Source organism: Pelmatolapia mariae, linkage group LG10_11, assembly GCF_036321145.2.
Source record: "Pelmatolapia mariae isolate MD_Pm_ZW linkage group LG10_11, Pm_UMD_F_2, whole genome shotgun sequence".
Taxonomy (NCBI): Eukaryota; Metazoa; Chordata; class Actinopteri; order Cichliformes; family Cichlidae; genus Pelmatolapia; species Pelmatolapia mariae.
Genome location: NC_086236.1, coordinates 6298525 through 6324545, shown reverse-complemented (window position 1 = coordinate 6324545; position 26021 = coordinate 6298525). Strand labels below are relative to the sequence as shown.

The window sequence follows — 26021 nt, the reverse complement described above, 5'->3', positions numbered from 1 at the left end:
TGACAGGAAACATATCAATTAGTTCAGCTAGAAGCATTTTAATTCATTTGGAACATGGCCTTGTTTCACAACATGATCAGGATGTCTAATGCTTCACCTACCAGCATCTATCATCTCTCGCTCAAATTTAAAAGTCCTCGTCTCTGCTTTGCATCTCATGAAGAATGGTGAAAAAAGTACAAACTGCAGCAGTTCAAATACATTAGGTTTGTTTAAAGAGAATACTGCATGAGCAGAGTGCACAAAGCTCTGTGGTTTCAACCTGCATGACCCCAAACAAAGGTTTTACACCTCTCCGGGGCAGGTGAATGGGTAAACAAAAAACAAACAAAAAAAGTTCTGAATTTCCAACTATCTCACTCATCATTGTTCAACAAACCATTTGTTTTGATGAAAATTATTCAGACAGGATGTTAAGTAGTCATTTACTCTGAAAGGAAAGCAAAAGGGTTAAGTGCTTGTTTAATATTTTTAAAGCTGGTCATTGATATGTTTCCATCATTAATGCAACAAATTACACCAGCAAGTATATGTGCAGAAAATATCAAGTGAATCAGTTCCTCTTTGCACTACAGTTGTTTTCAGCTCATTCACTCTTTTGACTTTCTAACCTGCACTTGTGAACCCAATTTCCAAAACTCCCACCAGCAGCTGCAGCCTGGTGTTTTCAGCATAAATTCCCTGCGTATATGCCGTGTGATGCTCAGCAAGACGGAGTACAGTCGCTTCATCAAAGTTGGTGACAAGCTTAAGAGTTGGTGGTGATATAAACAAAAGGCTGAAAAGGAAATTTACATAAAACTGAATGTATTAAATAATGAGGAATCAAGTGAAAGTGAATGCTAATGTTGAGCGTCTCGCCAATCCTGTTTTTTTTTCCCCCTCGAATCTGAAAAATACTTAATGTTGCTCTCATGAACGGATTTTGAAAGAAAAGCAAAATGTGCCTCAGGATAAGAAGACCAAATCCTTAGCGCCCCTTGCTGCAAAGTTTTAGGACGCTCGATAACTGATAGAGGAAAACATGCCATCTCATCAGGGAAACATAGTTTTGACTGGTTATTTAGCCAAACAACTTTCAATCATCTTCATTGAAAGCTATAATACAATAGGGTGGGTTTTTTTAGCCACCTCAGAGCTTTTGTTATTGGTTATTTGGGGAGGAGAGAACATTTCACAGCCATTACCATCACTCAAATAAACAGCAAAGCCTATGCTGAGCCAATTACAGGCCTATTTTCTGTTTTCACATTATGACCTCCATTCGGTATTCTTTTGTGGATTTCTGAGGTAATTCAAGAATGCAGACTGAAAGCCAAACTACTACAATGACCATCAAATATCTCATTAGGGGAAAAGTCTCTCTGCTATTAGTCAGAACGATAAATTTTTAAAAACCACATAATGCAGCCTCTTAATGATGATTAATGTATTTATGATTCATCAAAGCTACAGCACTGAACAACCATTTCATTTATAGGATAGTGATATAAGGATACATTTAAAGTTAAACAGGATACAAAAGTAATCATTATCATTTTTCTGTGGATTTTTAAAAAATAAATTACACAGAGTATTTTATTTCATTTTAAATGACATCAATTTTGAACTCCTTTTTTGAAATAGCTTGAGAATCAGTAAAACTTTGTCATTCAGTCGTTTTTCAGTGATTTGGAGTAACACATACATAAGAGGATACTTTAAAAAAAAATAAAACAAGCGCTTGTGGGGGTATAAAGCTTATTACTCTGTAAGAAAGGTTCACAGGGCTCCACAGAGAGGCCTCACATCAAAATGTGGTTATGTGAGGGGAACCATCATTAAGGCTCGGATTTCATCCACAATCTGGAAACACAACATGATACCTTTCATCCAGCTATTCCCAGGTTGTGTTTAAACAAAATCAAACCAAACAACATGGCGGAGAGATGACTGTGATTAAAACAAATCCATTCTGTATAAAATATGGAAACATATTCCAGGACAGTCATTTTTCCCAGTCTCCAAATACACAGCAGAAAGACATTTAAACCCAAGTAGCTGAAGTGATTGATGGTTAATGTGTTGCAAAATGTAAAATATTTTCTTTTCCAGTATTTTATAACAACTGAGCAAGACAATGGCTGGATGGAGGGGGAAAAAAAATCAGATGGCTCTAATAGAACCAATACAATAAGAAACCTACATTACAATACTAACTGGTCCTTGTGTAGAAGAAAATTGTACTCCATTTCTACTGTGTATCCGTGTGTCCAAAATGTAAAGACATAAATACTAGAGAACTGTTGTACTGTCTTTATGTGAGACTGATGAGGTGAATAACCTGACTGTAGCATTAAATATGTGTATGTGGTTTAGTAGTACATACCCATGCTACAGTATTGCCCAGTTCATGCTGTTGGCAAGATGATACACTTAATCACACCAGAAAGAAAAAAAAACATAAACTAGCCCAGTGCTACAGTAGATGCTTTATATGTAGATATAATTATGATGTTACTGTTGTATGCCAATTATAAAGAAGCAAATGCACACACAGACAACGATTACATGTATTAAACTTACATGTCCAATGATTTTTGAAGGCTATTTTAATCCGTCAACTTGAATCGACTTTGGACTTTGTTCCAGTCATGGGACATGGAACATATACTCACTAACCAGTCGGTGCATGTGTTTAACTGCTCATCAACACACATCTAGTAGCTAACTACATGTCAACAACTCACTGGATTTAGCCATGGTTAGGAAAAAAGGTGATTTAAGTGACTTTGAAAGTGGCATCGATGCTGGTGCCAAGTGGGCTGATGTACTGTGATTTTTCCCCCAAACAGCTATCTCTGGGTTTACAGAGAATGACCAGAAGAAGAGAAGGTATCCAGTGAGCAGCAGTTCTCTGAGCAAAAATGCCTGCAATCAGAGGAAACTGGCCTGACTGCTTCAAGGTGATAGACAGGCAACAGTAACTCAAATGTCCGTTTGTTATAACCAAGGTATGCAGAAGAGCATCATCCAACACTCTGAATCTTGAAGCAGCAGATGAGGTACAGCACCAGAAGACCACACCGAGTACCAGCTAAGAACAGGAAACGGATGATACAATTCACATGTGCTAATCAAAATTGGTTCAGATGGTGCTAATCAAAGTTCAGATGGTAGGGTCATAATTTGGCATAAACAGCACTAAAGAATGGGTCCATCCTCCCTTGTAACAACCAAGGTGTGGGGGACACACTGGGCTCCCATTGCTGGGCTCCTGAGCAATGTTTAAACACCACAACCTACCCGACTATTGTTGCTCACCCTGTTCATCTTTTTATGACCAGTTTGTCCACCTTCTGATGGTTGCTGCCAGTAGGATGCGTGTCGCACCACAAAGTTCTGATCACCTCGAAACATGTTGAAAATCAGAACGAGTCAACTGTACTCAAATGATTTCCATAGTAACAGATCCCAATAGTGCACCTTTGGAATATGGTGGAAATAAAGATTCACATCATGGATGTGTAGCTGACAATCTGAAGCCACTGTGTGAAGCTATTATGGTAATGGTTATGGACCAAAATCTCTGGGTGCCTTGTTTCTGGCACCTTGCTAAATCTATGCCATGAAGAATTAAGGCACTTCGATGTAAATAATGAAGTGGCCAGTGAGTGCAACTTTAATGTTTTTATTTTAAGGAAATTACATCTTCCTTCACACCATCTATCCTTCTTCAATTTCACCAAATGAAAAGGTATGAAAATCTTTATAGTAGGTTGTTAAATGCCGAGGTGCACGAACTCTTAAGAGTTTGTCTTGCTGTCTTTATTTTTGTTAAATATGAGAACTACATAAACTGCTCTATTTCTCTTTGATGACTGTAAAGCCTGACATTTTTATTTTTATTACCATTATTGTTACTGTTTGTTTGTATGTATGTGAGAAACACATTTAAAATTCAATTAAAAAAATGTTCAAAAGAAACAATTTTAAAAACGTAATTTTCAAAGCACAGCAAAACTAAATGCCACTGAATTGTAGCCAAATTAATACCATTAAGGCAGTACTGCTGTTCTTGTTATTCCCCCACCTGCCATTATTCCACAATTGGCCAATCAAATTCAAAAGGTTAATTATAATATCTGAGACAATAACAAGTTTAGACATTAATTAGATGATAAATGGAGGGTGCTAAAAACAATCAACTCCCAATACCCATTTAACACATTTTTCAAACGCATCCTCACAAATTGGTCTGCAGCTACCTTTCTAACTATTATTTAATCAATAAAGTGTTCGTGCTTTTGAAGCACGTTAACATATTAACTCTTTCTAAATTCAGCATAGTCTTCACAGCGAATCCCACAAACTTGCCCTGAACAGGATTATTATTAGAGAGAGAAATGGAAAACAAAGACCCACACTGAGAAAGCCTGATGGATATTCATAGCAGTTGAAGAGCAAAAATCTTGAACACATCATCAAGGTAATAATCTTCCCTAATTCTGTCACTGATTTATATATAACTGCTGTCATCACAGGCTCTGTGACAGGACATGGACATGTCCTGGAAAACATGTCCTCAACCCTCTGGAGACATGGCACTACAGAGCCTATAGAAGCAGTATAAAAACGACGTCTAAAATGACTTTGATGTTGAAAAGATATCCACAACAACCCCATTTGGACTATAAATAAACAGTAACTTGGAGGTCCTACGGACGTCAACACTAGACAACCTAAACGTTTAAAAAAAAAAGAAAAAAAAAAAAGACATCACCTGGCATTACAAAACAACCCCTTCAGTGGACAAAAATCGGACATCCAAAAACAGGACGTGCTGTATAAAAGGGTTCACTTTGTGCAGAAAGACATTTTTGATGGCGTCATATTTAGGTAGTAAATATGATTATCCCAAATTTTCTTGAAATATCGTGGTATACTATAGAATACACTATTTTTTGTGGCAAGTAATTTCCTTTATGATGGTCATTTCCTTGCTTTTGTTTTAAGACCTTAACGGTAACTGATGTGTGATGTGGTTTTAAGTGTAGCTGAGAACATTTTACAGTCCAATTTACAATATTTCGTCATGACCGAGACATGACCAAGACTCCTACTTCTTCCTTCTAGGTTCTCTCAGCAGGTCTCTTATAACTGTGCTATGGATAGTAGTAGTGAGTAGTGGAACTTTAACAAGAAATCAGTTTTGTTGGAGTTGAACAAAGCAAAAAAACAAAATTCATGGTAGATAAAAGAAGAAATGAAGGTATTTTTTTTAAATAAAAAACATCTTATTGTCTCATAGTCTGTGGGTTTTATCGTTGGGTTTTGGTCACTTCTAAGTGCGTTTTTCTCTTTTTAAAATTATTTTTTTCCCCAATGTGGTTTCTCATTCATTTGATAGTGTTATATTTGTGTTATGTGTAGGATTTCTGTAATGTGTTTTGAGTTCAGTCTCTGAGTTCAGTGCATGTTATTCAAGTTAGGCCTCATGTCTTGATTGTGTTTAGCTGTCTTTAGTTACCCTCCTGTTTCCACTTCCCCTGATTACGCTCTCTGTGTATATGTCTGTGTTTTATCACCTTGAGTTCGTGTCTCAGTATCTACACACCTTCCCCTATGTTTCCATTGTTTGCATTTAGGTCCTCACATTCACAACACAACAGTTAAGGAGCTTTTGTACCTTGTTTACAGCTATTGCAGTAAGAGACTATTACTATAAATTGGAAGCATACAGTGCAAATCTAGCAGGCAGTACTTGACTAACTTCACAGTAAAATTTCTCGCAGTCTACCATTCAGGCCTGTGCTCCCACCTGTGAGGTATATTATTTTTTTATTGGTTTATAAAATTGCAATAATATAGAAAGATATTTTTCTCATATGATGTGTACCTATGTAGTGTTTTCCAAACAGTATGTAAATCACTGAAAAAAAGCTAAGTCACACATCTGTTCTGTAGTGTATTGGAGAATTTTAAATAGGTGAGCAATTCCCGGCATACACAACTGTATTTTTACAATATATTGCTGCAATAACATGGGCAACACAGACAAACAAATAAAAGAGGCTTGCGTCCTCAGCAAAATCCTACCTGAATAAATATTAATAATATGCCCACGCTTTATCCATTCCCTGACAATAAAAAGGGCTTTTGCTCTATAATAAATAGTAATAACGAACTTTATTTCCACAGCCTCTTTCCAAACCAAAGCTACAAGATGCTTCAGAGAATGTACAAAAAAATATTTAAGCTGCTAAAAATATATATTAAAAATGCATACAGTGCCAGAAAAAGAAAGAGAAGGCAAAAGTAAAAATGTAAAAATAAAAATATTTTATAACATTATACAAATGCTAGGTGTGGTTTTTTTTCTAAATTGGGCCTGATTGTGCTGATCTAATGGTAAAAGGAAGTGTGTCTGATAGCGCTGTGGCTAAAACAGTGACTCCACAGACTCCCTTTACTTTAAGCCTGTAAAAGTAATTTTCTCTTATCATTAGTGGTCTGCGGGCGGTATAAGGTGCCAGGAGTTCTGAGATATAAAGTAGACCCATACTATAGAGTGATTTAAAAGTAATCAATAAAATTTTAAATTGAATTCTGTGACGAATGGGATGCCAGTGTAATTCTGCAAAGAATGGAGTGATGTGGCCACTGTGCCAAATGTTTGTGAGCAGTCTTGCTGCCGTATTTGGTGCCAACTGTTGAAAGGAAACTGCTGTGTCATTTAAGCATGTATATGATGAGTTGCAATAATCTAGTGGAGAGAAATGAGTGGATGGATATGATGTTCAGTAAAATACTGGTCTCATCTTTGCAATATTTCTAATGTGTACAAAGCAGAAGTGGACTGGACGTTACTCACTGACACTGAGATGTTGATGGAAAATCACGCCCAGGTTTCTGGCAGATTGCTTTTGGTTTTCAGTAATTGTCCATGTTGGGGAGTGACATAAGTATAGTATATTCTATAAGTATAGTACTAGTATAACTAATAGATATATACTATATATATTGCTACTGAACAGAATAGGCCCAATGAGGCCCTTCTACCTCGGCCTAACTCATTTCTAACTCTGCTAAAGGAACAATATGGTGTACTGTATCAAATGCTATAATCGGGTCTAGTAAACTAAGAGCAGTCGAATTACAGGAGTCTACGCTCTTTAAAATTTCACTCATAATGTAAAGTGAAGCCGTTTCTATACTGAATGTGCTGTATAAGGTAGTATTTTGTGTTTACCATCAGAAATGAAAGACACATTTAATGGAATTTAAATTTAATGCATTTCTAAATGTTCTCTTGCATATTCATATTATTATTATGGTCATATGTTGTTGTGTTAGCTCTACCGAGATGCATAAAGACAAAAGAAATCATCTGTTTTTGTCTTCAGTTACCTGTTAGTGATGCAAAAGACTTTAAGTAATCGTTGAATCGTAAATTTAAACAAATATATGATTCGTTTACAGGTTTTGAGGTTTTCTGGAGAAACTATAGAAAGAAAGAAGTCTTAAAAAGAATATTGAAAAAGTTGCTGAAAATCTTAAAGTAAGAACAAAATGTAATGAATTAGTAGTTTCCTCACTGTTTACGCTTAAGCTTACATTTAACAATTTCCTCTGAATGATAATTACTGAAGATGTGTTGGGAATAACTGTTTGAGAAATGTTCAGTTTTTAATTGAATTTCAACAGCTACGTTTTTTTCTGCACCTAACTGTCTCAGGACGCTAATGAGCTCATACTCAGACTGAAATCCTTGGAAAGGTAGCCAATAAAGGGAGCCTGGCAACTGAGCGCTGCAGGAGCTCTCCTGCAAAACAGGATAGTCTTTAATGAGTAAAAACTATAGGAGTGTAAAAGCTACAGACAGGGAACACTGACAACTGCAACCCAGCATGATTTGTTACGTGCATTTCCCCTCATACCTGTTTATTCCAAAGAGATAACTGGCCAATAGATCATTGAGCATTTTTTTTGGGGGGGGGGGGGGGGGGGGTTAAGCCACTAGGAGACATGATTTACAAAGGTTGTGTTGAACTGCTTCAATGTCAACCTTTTTGGGTTAATAAAGAGAAAAAAATACCCCTGTCAGTTTTAAGAATTTGACCAAAGACTATAAATAACTGGTTTAAAAACTCTGCAGGTCTGACAGATGATTATTTTAGTATAGGCACAGATTCTGTTTTAATTAGAGCAAGTATAAACATCATATACAGTTTTCCAAGCTCTTATTTGTCTTTAACCACTTATACAGTGAAGAATGTATAACATCAACTTAACAAATAATCTAAGGTTATCTAATTTATAACTGGCCAAATCCTGCTTTAAAGTCATCTCTTTGGGTAGTGCTGAAAGGGTTCGTTTGAACATGTGAATGCATGACCGATTGATCTCCTACAAAACCTCAAATTTTCAAGCTAAAAGTCTGTTTGGAGATGGCACAAAGTCCTGTGTGCTGTGGGTGAGTAACACAATGCTCAAAAAATATCAGGAAAAATTTTAAAAAAAATAGTATGCTTATGTAATTCTCTTGATTTCATTCAGCACCACCTCCTACTTTGGAAACTATGGAGTCTTAACCAAAGCTGTTAATTGATCTCTGGGTTTTATCCAAGGACCCAGCTCTCATTGGCACCCGTGATCGCACTGGGTCAAAACGGGAATTCTATGACACGAACTGTGCACTGGAAAAAAACGTTGAAGGGAAGGTCAGTAAAATTTAAATCGTTTTTGACTTTTGAGGGCAGAGTTGTAGAACTTTGTGATCACATATTGTAAGCAGATCTCAGGTCCAAGTTGTTAGGCAATTTTTGGTCCCTATAACACTGTAGTTCAGAGGGTGAGAGGTTACACACTTAAACATTCACATATGCCAAAAACTCACAAGACAGAATCTCACAGAGAGAAAAAAATTATTAAATTAACCTTGAAAAGTTTTAACCATTGACATCCAGCTGGTTCTATGTAGTCGTAGGAGAGTTTTGATTACCCTCCCAGCCCGAGGGGGGTGGTAAGCACAGAGTGGCTACATCTAGTCACATTGAGCAATCTGTAAAATTACTTCTGGGCTTTGTGCTCTCATCTGCACATTTAAGCCTGAGTGCTGCTATGGCAGCTTAATCTTGATTTAGTCAATCTCTCTGACCTCTTTCTCTCAGCCCTCCTCCTGCCGAGGGGACCTGAGGCTCAACACTTCCAGAGAGACGTGTTAGACAAGGATAGAGAGACAGCCAGTATACATTTCTTGGGGATCTTGAAATTAGATTGTCAGATGACCCAATGCACTGCACACTCCTTAGTGCTTTCAGAAGGCAGAAGTTACTGTCAGTGTCAATGATGCCCTGTACATAGCAGAAACAGTGAATACTCTGGTGAGGAAGACAAAAATCAAGCTGTGCTTTTGGTTTATCTGATGCATTTTACACGGTCATTCCACATGTCTGATGGGCTCAAAACAGTATATATGCAATGATACATTTCTCCTGTTTCACTCTTATCGATTCAGATTCATAAATCTTCACTTTGTACAAATTCCTGCTGCCAGCAGAATAATACCATCCAACAGATGGCCCATCACCCTCTTAAAGGCTTCCAGATGTGACTTTAAGGTGCCTGTAGCAGTTGCATATCTCATTCCCATGGTATGCAAAGTAGTGCTGACTTTGTAGCACCAAACATGACCACTGTGATGATGTCATATTAATGCAATACAAGAAAACCTGCAGAGCAAGTTCACAACAATAAAAATATATCACACAAATCTGATTTTCAGCACCTGTGACTTCATCACATTTAATTTTGGCAATCCCAAAATTCAGTCAGAGAACTTCTAGAGAAAAGCTAGCAATAGCGCTAGATATTCTTCGATGTGACATTTATAACACAGCCCTTGTACAAAATAAATAATAATAATAAAATACATTCATTTTCATTAAAGATTTCATTTAATCATCTATATTTTGTGTGATATTGTTGAGTCTAATTTGGCAAACCAAATGCACAGATACATTTTAGAATGTGGATTGGCTAGAGCCTGAGGTATACAACTGCAGCAAGCTTTACTGTTGGTTACTACGCACAGAAAAGCGGTTACCGTAAGATTGCAATAAATTGTACTCACCTAATCCATATGTACATCCAAGACAGCAGGAGCAGAAAAGAAAAAGGGAAAAATGAAGACAATTAGTGAAGTGTCCAAACACTTTAACCTCAAACAAAATAATCTCCTCCAAACTCCTTTTTAAATAGCAATAACTGCATGGTTTGTATGACAATGCAAAGGAAAACACTTCAGCACTTGATAAATAATCGGGAGCGCGTGCAGGTAAGTCTACGCAATTTATATTGTATTAATCTAAAACAAAACATCGCATTCAACAATGTCAGCAGTATGTTTAAAGAAGTCTTTGAGGATAAATGAGTTTATATTAAGACTATTCTGGTTATTTTCACATAAGTAATGGAATCCAGGTTTGCAACAAGACGTTGTAGAAAATGACATCAGGATATGTTGAAATATGTTTGGTGGTTGTAAAGAATGTGATATTGAACAACCATAATGAAGAATGAGTTACCAACTGATTTTCTTACAGCTGCTAAATGTTTTTATTACAGTTATTAGTGTTCAATTTAAATAATGATACATAAGTCGTGTCAGACTTTATATTGATTTCATTATTACAAGAGGTGATGATTTATTACAATTACCAAATACTACGCCCACTACTACAACTACTACTACTGCATGTACTTCATAAAAAACATACACTTTAAATAATATTATTAATACATTTTAAATTGGTAAGTAATTAAACTTTATTAGGTATTTTATTGTTAGGCAATGAATTAATGGTAGAATGATAATATTGTCAATCACTCAGAATATTATAATTTCTGCCTTTTAGTAATTAGTGGAACAAAACATAACCATGTTATGAACTGTATACTGCATTGCATCATATAACTGATAGGAAAGAATAACAATTACATACTGATGGCAGTTATTACCAAACTGCTGTTATAATTTTTAGCTTATTCTTATATTTTAAGCCCAGCATACACCTGTTGCTTCTCCTACACAAAACCAAGTACCTTTAATGTCTGAACCCACAAAACAGACTACAGCTTTCACAATTAGAGTTTCTAATTTATGGCACTGTTAGCCAATATGCTATATATAAACTCTATTATGTATAAAACTATATAGCCTCTTTAAAAATAAACTAAATAGTCCACCTAATTAAAACTAATTATAATTTCTTTTTTAAGTATATAATTATGAAAACTTGAAGTTTAATTGACCCGGTTTACCATTCATTAGGTCAATGCAAACTTTGACCAAAGTGCTGCACAGCTAAAAGAATAAAATAAAAACAAAAATAAAGTTTCTTAAAAAAATTGAAACAAAATGACAAAACACGAGTAAAAACGAAAAAGAATAAAAGTATTTAGAACTCTGGTTTAAAAGCCAGTCAATAAAAAAAGATTTTAAAGCAGGTTTTGAAAGTGTGCAGGTTTGTGGAGGTCCTGTTAAAGGCCAGTTTACTCCTCAATTTAGGAGCAGCCACCGTGAAGGATCTGGACCTCGGGACAGCTGGGAGCGTTCACTCAGCAGACCTCAGTGATGTAGTGGGAGTGTGCAAAGTTAAAAGACCAGAGAGGTAAGGAGGTGCCAACCCATGCAATGCCTCAAAAAAAACCCAAAAAAAACCAAACAAACAATAAAATCTCAAAATCAATTCTAAAACTGACAGGTCGACCAGTGTAAGGAAGCCTGTATGGGGTATATGTGGTCTCGCCTGCATGTGCCACGTAACAGCCAAACTGCAGCATTTTTGGACCAGCTGCAGTCATCCAAGCCATGACAGACCGACACCTGAATAAAGGGTGTTACAATAGTCATGTCCAAATTACATGAAAGGAAAAAAAAAAAGGATAACCCTCTCTGTGTCTGAAGCAGAGAAACTGCTTCACCCTTGCAAGTCTCTGACATTGAAAGAAGCTAGTCTTGACAGCAGCATTTATCTGTTTATCAAAGGTTAGAGTGCTGTCGAAGATCACTCCCAGTTACCTCGCAAACATTTTTATAAATCTTTAAAAGGCTGAGGTTTTGGAGGTCGGAGGTTCCAAAACACAATGATTTCTACTTTCTGTTTGTTTAAGTTAAGAAAATGTAGAGCGATCCATGTTTTAACATCCTCCAGCTAAGTCCCTCACAGGAGTCACGCTCCTGTGCCATCCCCAAATCATATGCATAACAATGGAACAATGAAGATTATAATAAAGTGTCACCCAGTATTGTAATTTATGCTAAGAGTAATAACCTCAGTTGGTTTTCTCGATTCCTCTTCATCTTCATTTGACAACCTAGATTTGAATCATGGCTAAAATTAAATCCAGCAAATTTGCAACCATCAGGGCTTTATCGTCAAAGTGGGCTCAAGACCAAAATTTCGCATTTAATATTATTTATTTAGCCAAAATGGATATGTTAATTAAAAAAAAGATTTATTTAGAATAAAGATAAAAGAACATGTCCAAAACAACAGATCAACTGTTGTTTTGGACAACAGTTAAAAAGGTAAAAATCTTAAATCTGTAAAACCAGCGATTGGTTCTGTGAACAAGAAAGATTGAATATATCTATTCAAAAAGTTAGTGAGATTTAATGTATTCCTTTTGTGAACATATTCTGCTGACTTACAGAATATGATCACGCTGTCATGCACAAGGGACTCTGGAAATAAAACATTCTCTATGCAACACAGTGTGGAAAGAGATCTCTAATCAAGTGAGCAAGCTCAGGTTGTAAGAATCTCAGACATCTGTTGGCATACATTATCTCAATTCCCGTGTAGGCAACTAGTTGGTATCAGCCTAAAAAGGTCAGCGGTGGGAAACAGAGGCATCAGAGTGGTGATGGAGTGAGCCGGCAAAAGTTCAGCTTCACCTGGACTCTGAATTTTATGCCCTTATTGACAAAAGGTCAAGGTAACTAACGATCTGTGGGAAAAGGTCACCCAAGTCTAACGAAGCCTCCTCATGCCATTTACATAGCCTTGCCATTATGCATAACAACTGACCATTATAGGCCAGGATGCACATTACTCACCACATATGCATGTTTAATGTGATATGAACAATCTCAATGAGTAGGTTGAGAATTGTCAGCAAATTTCAAATCTCACTAAGCTACCCAAATTTTCCAAAAACAGTCTTTGCATTTTATTTAGTTAACAGCAGCTGCATCTTATTCTCAGCTTCATATTAGCTATGCAAGATATCTGATGTTTCTGCTGCAGAATGAATTAATAATTGTTGCCTGTGGTCAGATTTAACTTTAAGAATTAATGCCTTAGCAAAGCTTTGAAACCAGTGTTTGCAATGAAGAAGGTTGCACGTATGTGTGGGTAAGATGGACCCAGTGGAGAAATCAGGCTTTGGAGGCTTAGGCCATGCCGTGTTGACAGTATAAACTACGTCATCCATCTCTTTAGAGCACACGGATGGGAGTGAAGCCTTTTTAATGCTTCAGGTGCAGGCTCTGAATATCCTCAATTGGCATGACTTGAGAATATTCAGTCAAGTTCACGACTGAATGCTGCTATTCAAGAGTCGTCTCTTCTCGGGAAAGTGAGGATCATGCCACTTTTACACAAGCTTTTCATCTCCCACATAAATAGACCTAGAGGTATTCAGCTTGAAACCCTCTCCCCTTGGATTTGTTGCTGAATGTTTCCCCACATTTTTCCCCCAGCTAAATGAAGAGGAGACATTTTATTTGTTTGGCTTGTGGAAGATAATGGTTTTATTTTTTATGAATATAAACATGATTGTGTGGGCATAAATCAAATTATGCATTCAAAGACTAAACATTCACAAGGATTGTGCTGTCTTTTGTGATAGAATGAGAGCAATATGGCTATTTTTATATATCTTTTTCTAAGATTTACCTACATGCATGTATTATATTTTTGTGGTTCCTTTGCGAAAGGAGAAGGTGGCTTTTTGAACGGACGGAAAAAAATGATACATAAGTCCTGCTGGGCTGGGCTGTAAAGAGAAGGTATTAGTAGTGTGTATTACAGTGACTGTTGTTCTACTGCTACATCTACTTTCCTGCTTCTTACATAACATAGTACTCTTATATAGTACAACAACACACAGTAAACTATTTCACATTACAAAAGAAAAATGAAGGAGGCACCAAACAGCAGTGCTCTTCAGGACTTTGCTTTACAATTACTCCGATAACCCCATTGGTTACCCATTGGTTACCTGAGGTATATCTGCAGACTTAACTTATGGGGACAAAGGATATGAGGTCAGACTTCTTGTTTTACAAATCCAGATTTGTTATAATTCGCTCTAATGAAAAACTAAACTGTCATCAGACAAAAGCCCATTGTTTTTGCAAATGCAAACCCTCTTTTACGCACCACATGAGGTGTTTACTTCCTTGCAGCTAAAGTCTGCTAATTAGTTAATAGAACGGTGAGGAGAAACAAAAACCAACAATATTGCAGCTTGCAAACAAACTCTGCCTTTTCATATGCCAAAATACGTTTAAAGAAATTAACAGTAAAGAGAAACAGCACCCCCCACTACAAAGTCTGCTAATGACTGATAGGCGCTATATCCATCCAATTGCCCCAAAGTACAATATGAAATTGAAGTACTGCATAAAATAGTAATTAAACATAATCAGACTTTTCAAATGCTTTACTATAGGGACAATGGCAGCAATGAATTAGCACATTTGATTCCCTTAATTGCATGCTTCTATATAGTTTATCCTGTGCCAACCATTTTCCAATGAACCTCTCAGCCTATGTCAAGCAAATGGTTGGCATGCAATGAATAGGCAACAATCAAAGTCTTTTGCATGTTATTCAAATTTGAACTTAGTGGTAATTCGACGGTCTGGGCTTTTAGGCAGTGAAGATTGATCATGTAAAGTACTTTGCAAAGTCCTCTATTATGCATGTCATGTCAGAGAGACTGAAATATTAAAGCTACCTAATTGACAGTGTGGACATTGGCGGTTTGAACACAATTGAGAGCTACACGTTTCGTTTTAGAGACTCCATTATGCTCTTTTTTAAATGAACATTTTCCATATAGGTCGTTATTTTTTGAAAGATTCAGTCATCTTGGGCATGGATGACACCGGTCTGTGGTCTGGCTCATACAGTCCTTCCAGTTTTCTCAGATAAGGAAGGAAAAAACTCAGAAAATAAAAATTTTGCATTTATTCCCCTTTGCCTTCTCTTTGTGGCAGTCTGGTTGTTCCAATACCTCCTGTACAGATGCTGCAGGTACGGCTACTATGTTCAATAGTCTTTTGATGTTCTTGTACTCTGCACGGGTTTTACAAAGTGTCAGAGAAATCTCATCAAGATATTGGGTGGTCAATGACCACTACAGGCTCACAGGTGCAGCTGCTCCCTCATGGAGGAGCACATGCTGCGGGACTTATCCTGGTGTAATGTTTACATGATTACAAACCTGCATATTCAGAGGCTTTTAACCTCTGAGAAAGAAATGTTTTCCAGACTATAAAACTGTGGCTGGAACTTTGTTGGTAATTTCAGCATCCAGTGTGGCAGCAGAAGAAGGGTTCAGACTTCACAATAAAAATCAAACCAGATACAACGAAATTTTCCGTCTCCAGAAAAGACACATCACCCCTGCATCAACTTTAGGTAATGCATCTGGTTAAACTCTATTGAAACCTTGGGTTAAGTCCATTTACTTTATATTGGCCAGTTTCGCCACAATGACTGTAGTGTTTCTGCTGTAACTGCAGATAAAAATAACCCATCTACTTCTTGTAGTGTTGATGCAAGAAATGACTGGAATAATCTTTGTTCATGTTTATTTTATATCACATTAGTTATAGTTCTTCTTCAAAATGCAATTCTAATAAATAAGTCTCGTCTTCCAAAAGTGAAAATAACAGGTAAAATACCATCATGACTCTTTTTCTGTCTGTGAAAATGACAAGCGACAAGATGGCCTAAAGCAACCTCTACCAAACTATGAGACAGAACCCAGGCAAAAACTCAACGTTAGTGGATTTTCAAGCTTTTTGAAAATTCGCTTTTCTTATGTTTTAAGCTTTAGCTCTACATTTGCATGCGTAGCAGTGGTCATGGTTTTACATTGAGGCTATATTTTCAACATGGCCTATCAAACCTGTTTGTCTTTAAACACACACAAAAACAGTATGTTGTAAGATTGTACAACTTGGAATTTTGTGATAGCAATAATGTATGATTAATGCGATATCGGATCTGCACTATAAACAAATATGATAATTAGAGTGAGCGTCTCAGCTAAGTAAATAATGTGCTTCTGTTTCCACCTTCTCTAATGCGTACCCTGGGTCAATCCTATTACGGAAAATGGAAAGCACCATCCTCAGACAAAGTCAAATTTGTTGCCTTGTCTGAAGTGGGTAATCACTCAATAGAAGAGCACTCTGGAAGTGAACAAAGGGAGCACATATTAATGCAATCATGTCTATAAAAGTGCAAAGAACAGAGGAGTTTGGATTCGGAACGACCTTATCTGGAAACAGATGTGGTGTTTTTGATCATAGCTGAAGGGAAAAACTTAAATCAAGTAAGAATCTCAAACTCTGAAAAGCCATCAGGCGAATATATTGCTTCACTATCCGTACAATGAGCTCTTAAGATAAGACTTGCTATTGTTATCCGAGTGTAGTCGGTATGCATGGCGGCTTCACTGTATGTACTGGAGGATCCAGTTTTTAATGAGAGTACAAGGACACGGCTCTCATCTTTTTTTCATGGAAGTGTGTGCATCTGTCGAGACCTTTAAAAAAAAATCTTGGTAATAAATAAGGCCTATCTGGAGAAGGCCTTGCAGCATTGAGCAGGCCTAAATCAGGCACTGTTGCATGGCAGATAATAAGAGCTGCTGGCATTGAGGAGAAGGAGGGGTGTTTTCCACTGACTGAAGGTAGAGTCTGAACCACAGAGAAGGAGCCCTGCTACTGCAGCCATACTGTCCAGCAAGGTACCTTCATTAGGTTCTGTGTCCTCTGTTTCTTTCTTCGTGCCTCTCTGAGCGTATACCTCACCCTCTACAGAGTGATGATTGGAGGGGAGGGGGCTCTCCGAATAGCAATAACCCAGCCCAGCATCAATCCATCTTTTACTTCATTAAGGGGCCAGCAGTGTTATTGCTGAGCTATAATGATTCCACAGATCTCCCTCCCATAGGCTGAGTTTCTTAGGCTTTTTGAGATGTCATAAAAGAGAACACATGAAATGTGCCAGAAACGTATGTGAATTATTAATTTCTTCGGCCCCTGGAGGAAGTTTGTTTCTCTCTGTGTGCATGTGTGTGCGCGCATTCATGTGTATGCATGATCACATTCGCACACTCCTGGCTACTGCTTTATTCTTCATACAGGTTGATTCAAAATTTATACTTCCAGATCCTTTGGCACTGGAGACTTATTGCAAAAAAGTCAAATGAAAGGCTGCAGTAATAGTAATGCAGTTGAGATATATGGCCACTGCTTTTCATTCATATCGCGGGATCGGTAATGCAAAAGAGATGATGCTTTATGCAGACTAATCCGGCAGAAACACATCAACAGAAACTGAAGAAATGAAAGAACAAGACAGGGTTCAGAGCCCTGTGTATACAGACTACAGAAGCCTCACATGCTCAAAACCTTTTTTATGTTAGCTATAAAAAAGTCCCGTAAAAAGCACAAGCTTGGAATATGCTTCTACTAAGCCATTAACGGTGTGATGGGAGGACTACTTGTTTTGTCCCCCCCACCACCTTTTGTTTTTTTCATGGAGATTTCGATGTATCTCTTTGCAGTTATTTACATATATTACATTACCATAAACAGGGTAAGAAAACTTGCTCATAGCAAAACCCATTATTCTTTATGCCATTAATCAAGTTTTAAGCTACATTTCCTCCAAACTATTTCAGTCCTTTCACTGGTGATCTGTGCACTTTTATTTAAAAGCTCTCCTATGCGTTTGACTAAATATATGATGTCCAAACCAGATTTATCCAAACATGGTGACTTCATAGAACAGCCTAAAATTGAACGTTGTAACCTAGACGGACAGTAGAGAAGTATTAATTTGGTCTAGTTTCAGTGTAAAATGTGGCCAGAGTGCAATATAGTAACATAATCAATCCATATTTGTTTCATTAAAAACAAAATAGTTCAGAAGCTTAAAGGAAACATGATATGAGATTTCAGTTGTAATGAAAACTGTAACAATTTCCTGTAAGAGTAACAGAAATGTTGCACATAGTTCACTGATGGATAATTAAAGTTGAGCACTGTAAAGGATGTCATGAGTATCATTTTTTTCAAACTACTGTTCAGTCATGGAGAATAACACACGAGTCTGATTTAAGGATCACTCAGTTGCATTAGATCCTACTACTTCATTTAATAAAAAAAAGAGGCAATTATAAAATAATGTTTGAGTCAAAACCCAAAAACGTACACTACTAATTTGTGTAAGTAACAATAGATGTGCTGTGAAATAACAGCTTCACGGTGGCAAGCTCAGGTTCCAGCACTTTAATTTAAAAGATAATTTTGTTTCACTGTTGGAACAAAATCAATTGGTAATCCAGATATGAATGCACATCTACACACCAAAAACATTTTAATTTCAGTTACATTAGCCTTTGAAATGGAGTCCTGAGCCCTGAGGTTAACACTCGGTTTTCTCTACTAGGAAGGTTACGTTTGTACCTTTATGTGGAAGATGAGGAAATCAATCAGTTAACTATCTGGACCATAGCACCACCGTTCCTCGGAGAATCTGTGTGCAGATAGAAGGTCAAGCTTTTCAATAACACCTAAAGTCTTTTCCTTCATTTATTAGTATCAGTAATAAATATAGATTCTTAGACAATATATTACTCCTTCATTTTTTTCCTGCTGGTTAAAAACAGTTCTATAATTTTAATTTTCCGTAAGCATTATAATCCTAAACAGCACACCTATTTATACCTGATCCCCCCATATTAAGTGGATATAGACTAAGCCTACATTTAATTTGTGTTTTTGTACTAAATGTTTTCTCTCAGATCATAAAACGCCACCAGAGTTGCAGCTGAAAGAATAAAAACTAGAACTCAAACACTAATTTAATGAAATTCTTGAGAGTCTTCCACGTCTCAGTGATAGAGTTGTGATATTGAAAAGTCTGTTACATTGCAGAGTTGATGTTCTTTCCTGGCTTCAAACAGGCTGAACTCTTATTAATATAGCAGCTCTCTTTTTTCTCAGTCTTACTGACCAAAGTGCTTAAAGCCTGCACACCTTCATGCAGCGCTTTTGATGCTAAACTACTGTACATTGATATTCTTCTCACATACTCTAACGCTGCTCATTTGTCAGCAGCAGCTGTTTTGCGTTGTGTTTAACGTTTCCTATTAATATTATAGTAAAATCTTCCTTTGTAAAATGCCAGCAGACCTGTTCATAGCTGTCAGATGGTAACAATGCCACCTGAGTCATGTGAAGACACTTGTAGCTACATTGATCATCCTGAGTTAACTTATTGAGGCGATAACCAACTTCATGTGACCGGTTAGCCCAGGGGTGGGCAATCTCAGTCCACGAGGGCCGGTGTCCCTGCAGGTTTTAGATCTCACCTTGGGTTAACACACCTGAATCACATGATTAGTTCGTTACCAGGCCTCTGGAGAACTTCAGGACATGTTGAGAAGCTAATTTAGCCATTTAAATCAGCTGTGTTGGTTCGAGGACACATCTAAAACCTGCAGGGACACCGGCCCTCGTGGACTGAGATTGCCCACTCCTGGGTTAGCCTGACTGACAATGTTAGGGTAAAGTGAAGTCAGACGACAGAAAGACAGGCTAAGGTGAACTTGATATTAGAGGCCCGGGATGGATTGACTGATCAACAAAACCTGCTGCCGACATGCCGTTTCCTTCCGACAACTATCACTCCTCACTTTAAACAATGAATATGATTCCAGCAAAATTACGTGAGCCTAAAACTAACACGAGTCAAAGTTATGTCAGTGCAGCTGAGTCAGATATGGGTAACCTGTTTGAAAAGCACTAAGAAGCAATTTAGCTGCTGCGAACAGGAATGTCAGACACTGGGTATGCAAAATCAGACTGACACCACTTCTGTCAAAATGACAGCCACTTACCTTTACAGTCTGATGGTTTCTTTCAACTTTGCTGTATTATTTCCTCATGTTTTAAATATTAAGGTGCAAGTAGAGTGTATTCAACGCCTCCCTGAAGAACCCATTCAAACAGTACTCATATGGGTACTTTCTAAAGGCATATAAAGACATGATCACTTAATAGTATTTAAGGTTACATTTAAAGTTGTACCGAAACCTTAACAGCCCAAGCAACACAAAAACGTAGGTAGGTTTGGCTGTTGATTTGCAAAAATTAATGTTGAAATGTATGCTACAAAGGTATATGCTACTAAAAAATAAACAATATTGGTGCTTTTGGACTTATTCAGAACAGTGGTGACATCTGACAGCAGCAGGTGTATCACTCCTGTTTCTACCTGGAGACAGCAGTCACCTCATTGTCCTGACACACAACACAAAACTATCCACAACACTACACACTAACTGCACAAGACAATACATTAACTACACACTCCAAACACGCTAAACGTCACAAATCTCTCACATCTCAAAATTCACTCTCTCTTTTTCTGCTCTCTCTCTCTCTCTCTCTCTCTCTCTCTCTCTGTCGCGGTCACTCCTAAAACTTCCCCCTCTTCTTAAACAACCAAATGTCATGTTGCCATATCATTTTTTTAATGGTCGACATGGTGCATTTTTCCACCAATACGAAAGGGCTGTTTTTTGTTTTGTTTTTTATTTTTTGCTCATAAGCAGAGAGTGCTTGCTAGCGCTGTCCTTAGACAGTAAACGTGTCGAAACTATTCAGGAAAAAAACGCCACGTATATATTGTTTGCTTGTTTATTGTTTAGCACCAGGTGTTGTGCCAAAAAGTGATCGTCTGCCAGAAAGTGATTGCCGTCCGCTGGAGCGTGCGCAGCTGCTTAAAGCTGTAGCGCCGAGATTACTTACATAAACAGCTACTTCAGCTACAACTGATATAAGGTGCGGTAAGCTGAAGACAGCTTCAACCGTCTGTCTGTTGAAAAATAGTGACGCGACCGCACCGCATTTTCTTGTTAGTAACAGTAACGGCGTCGTAACGATAGGAATAGTAATTAGTTAGATTACTCGTTACTGAAAAAAGTAATGCCGTTAGTAACGCCGTTACTTGCAACGCCGTTATTCCCATCACTGCCTATGAGGTTATGTATCTCCTCGTCAATGAGAAAAGTAATCTAGACTCGGACTCTATAACAAACCATAATCTAGATTGTATCTACATCTGCAAGCTTTCTGAGTGCTTCTGTACCCTCTTACCGAGTTAGGCAAACAGGGAGAAACTGTGGCTCAGAACTGTGTGAGGTTCACAGTGAGAGAGTGCTTGTTTAGAGGTCCACACCTGAATGCAGCCATTAATCATAAGCATTGGCAATTCAATCAATTATCCAACAGGGAGACGAGAAACAAAATCCATGAACTCTCGAGTCAATGAAGTCAATGAGCGCTGACCTTTTCACCAATCTCAAACCACCCATGCTAATCAGACAGCTGTACCTACATCAGAATACAGAAACTAGGCAGAAGCGAGGGACTTGCACAGTCATGTAGTCCAAACAGCGAAACAGCTTCCCAAAGTCCCACGCAGATTAGAAAAACAAGCAAGCGAAGAATAAAGGACTTGGTGTGAATGAGATGATAAAGAGTGCAGGAAGGCAGAGGGTGTGTAGACACATCACTTATCTGACGTTGTGTTCACCTCTGCCAAATAGATCTGTCAGACTGGAGCTTCTCAAGGCTCCTGAAAGAAAACTAAATAAAAAAGGCAACCCGGGCATCTCCCACTTTCTTCAGGCCAAAGTAAATAGGCACTGAGAATGGCATTATTGATAGACCATGAACTGGCACTGCTGTTGCTTCTCAGCGTCAGTTAGTGCTGTCGGATCAGTGTGTGCCACTGTCACTTCCTGTCACTGCATCAGGAAAACTCACAAAACATCAAGCGAAAAGCTACGATGGAAAATGAGCATCACTTCCTGTTTCTAATTATGTGGACCTACACTTTGCAGGGACGACGAATGCTTTAAGTTTCCACCTGTAAACCACCACCAACAGTTTAATCTGTCAGCTAAACATTTACCTTCATATATCATACATGAGCATATCTGATCATGGACAGGCATATTCTGTTTGGTGCTTAGTGTTCCTAAACACACAGCACTGCTCCTTTTTGCAAATCCAGAGAAGCTTCAGTGACGGGACTGGTTTATGATCAAAAACCTACTCAAATTGGGGATGAAATCTTACACAGTTTTCCCCAAATATGACCTCAGTTACTCTCGATTCCCAAAGAAGAACTGAACAAAACAAAATTTAAACTGAACAAATGCCTCTGCCACCAATTTTGGATATATTTATCTCATACTTTGAGAAATTTGGCTCTCTGATTTCAGCATGAGACATAAAAAAAGATATGACAAAGGGAGAAGATGAGCCAAGAACGAAGAAGAAAGGGCCAAAAAGACAGAAAAATATCCAGATGGAATTACATGAAATAAGCCTCACCTAGTGACAGGGAAACACAGCACGAGGCTGACCTGCAGCACAGTGCAAAAAAGCCGCGGTGACACGACTCTAGCCTGTATTTTCAATTATTTGTTCAGTATTCTGCCTTTTCAAGAAATCTAAACCACTAATCTCTAGTAACTGTAAGACGATCTGGCTGTTCACCCTAAATGAGTTACAAGTTTCTGCTTTTTCATGTTAGTATTCTTCCTATGGTACATTTACCACCTGTTTAAAATGCCAACACAAATCATGCTCATCATGCTAATGAGGATCCCGATTAAACTAAAAACAAACAAAAGGTATCATTACGACGCATCTTCATATTGCAGTGTTGCTGTTTTGGACAGCTGCTGCACTTGCCGTAGCTCCTTTAGAAGAGCTTTGCTGTGGCTTGCTGTGTGCTGTGTGCATAACATTGACTGAATACGGCTTAATATTGTGTTTCTCCTGTCATGTTTTGCATAATAGTTTCAAAGCAGGCTACCCCGTGGTCAGCGGGGCTGCTGTGCTTATAACCGGGTCAGTGTCTCCTCTCGGTGGGAAGCTCTGCATCACTCAGCATCCAGTCCTTATCTTGCTTGGACTGCTTGATCGATGAATGGCGAATAAACTCATCTCTCTGCAATGCCCACCCTTATTGCTTTAGTCTACAGACACAATCGAGGAATACTGGCTGGCAAATCAATTCACCGGTTTAGTAAATAAGACAGTAAGCAGCGAGGCCTAAATGCAGTCCAAGTAAGAATAGGCTGTGAGGTACCTGTGATGAACATTTACTCTCTATAAAATGTGTAAAACCTACAATAATGGTGCTAACAGTGAAACTAAACAAGAAAAACAGAGAAATCCTCTACAGGATTATGATACACATTTCACTGGAAATTTATATCATTTACATTATGTCCAGATTAAAATTAATCTGAACATATCTAACCAATGACCCAATAATGGAATACATAAATATTTGAGCCCAAGTATAATTCTAGTACTCCAAGTTGCATTAAACTAATGCCTTTAAGGGCCAACAGATGTCTGGAACATCAAAAATGGAAGTGCTTATCCACTATAAATTAAAAAGCCATAGATCCTACATCATTTCAAAGAAAGATCAGTCCCCCTTACTCCCCTTTTCTTCAATTCTTACATCTTTTAGTTTTTACGTCCCGCCAAGCGAGCTAAAGTAACAGATAATTGCAGCACTGAATTGTTATTAATTTATACTTCTGTAATTATCGTCTGTTCATTAATGGAGAGACACAAGAATGCAGTGTGCCCCACTTCTACTCCATTTAGCAAAGCAGTTTCCTAAACTGCCCGCACCAGCATTTCCCTGCTTGTGTTTACAATGGAGGTCGACGTTACGCCGAACAGCAGGAGAAACTGTTTTATAAAATCTATTCTCAGGAAGAACACTGAAATACAGCATCTGCTGCAGGAGGTAGGACATTTCAAGACAGATGTAATGACAGCAGAGAGCAGGAAAATTGAAGTAGTTCTGAGGTGGGTAGTTTTCCTGTCCTTCTGAATGCTAACATAAAAATGACAAAAACCTGCAAGTCTGCTCTGACTGCCCATTTTTTTATTTCTGCTAAATAAATGTTATTGTTATGGACTTCTGTTCAGTTTTAAGATAAAGCCGGGGACCAAAATATAATACTACACATGAATAGCAAAAACAATCTTCCATTTATTTTGGGTTTGCTCAATAAAACACAATGTGGGAGATAACATTTTTCATTATTAACAGAGTCTCAGACAAAGCATAATTGTGATTTGAAATGCGGCAGGAGGAGGCCTTAGCTTGCTGAATTGAATTTGCTGCATGTAATGACTTTGGCCAAAATAAGCCCCACAAAAAACCACAGGCAGCATACTTAACCTTGGCTGCTTGTTTGACTGCTATCTCTGTTGTCTGCTTCACCTGGGAATTGAACTCAATCTAATGAGGAATACTGATTAATGAGGAACGTGACACACGACGTGTGAGCGCGTATCAGAGGATTTCCTGGATCCACAGCAGGATGCAAAGCGGGTGTGTGCCGAAACTACATTTACTGCCTCCTGCTTTTAAAAGCAGACTAAAACAAAGGAGAGTCCATTTCCTATACATCTGAACCTTGATATGTGAATGAAAGCACTTGTTTTTTAGCCCGTGGAAGTTAGACTAACTTCAGTAAATTTAAAGATCCAGGCACAGTTCTGGTGTGTTTGCTTACTGTGAAGTCGCTAGAGCAGAGTGAAGGTTTATATTTGCCCAATCAGCACAGGTCCATAAATCAAAGTCCACCCTGACAGCTGGATAGGCTACTGGAGCGCACTATTATAGAGGCAATGACATTTTTAACCCGGTCAGTGCAGACCAGTTTATTGGTGAAAATGAAGGTTCCTAAAAAATGCTGCTGACACTAAATTAGTTGACACAAGATTTACTGAAGCCATTTCAAAACATAAGATAGATTTTTGCTCACACAAATTTTGCAATGGTGATTCTGCAGGATGTAATCTATTTATTTCATCTGAAGCTAAAACTATAACTTTAAACTAAGGCAGGAATTCATAACCTGGTTCTTTGTGTATTGCGTCAAGTGCACGCTCCGGCTTTTTACTGTTGAACACAATGTAATGCATGCTACACTGACATTAATCCAGATTATAAGATTACACAATATCCAGCAATGCTTACAGGAAAACATAAATGTTATGATGATACCACAGCAAACAAAGAGGCCACTTAAACAATGGACGAGCAACTCGTGGCAGTTTGGTCTCATTTTTATCAGCTGCATTCAAAAAAAAAAAAAAAAAAAAAAAAAAATAGTTGCGCACTTCAGTCCTGGCTCCAGTTCTGTCCTCCAGGTCATTTAGGCTGCTTCAACTGCAGATCTGCTTTTGTTTCTGTTTTTCCTCCCCTGCCCTCGAATGACTGTCACTTTTAACACAGGGCTCTCAAACATAAAAATAAAGGGTCCCGACAATCCAGGTTTTCATTAAAGGTCAAGGACTCCACTACAAGATTTCACTGATTAACAGTTACAAGGAGGGAAGCAATCAGTGGAAGCACTTGGGAGATGTTTGGCTGAGCTCTGAATCTGTTCAACTCAGAGCCATCTACAGGCTCTATTATTGTCAACTTTTTCATACAAATGCAACAGCGTATGAAACTGAGGGACGAGATGCTGATAAACACTGCAAAGAGCAAATTAATGACACATAAGCTGCTTGTATGAAAATGGCTACAAATTTACAATTGTGAAGGCAAACTTTACACCAAATTACCTCTCTTCTAATCAATCCATTTTTTAACAAAATGATT

At 37.8% G+C, this 26021-nt stretch overlaps 1 protein-coding gene across 1 annotated transcript in view; it reads right to left on the bottom strand.

The window, feature by feature from the left end:
• tmem132e (transmembrane protein 132E) overlaps nucleotides 1-26021 on the bottom strand; it is a 436417-nt gene that overhangs the window by 331567 nt on the left and 78829 nt on the right. The window lies entirely within an intron of this gene.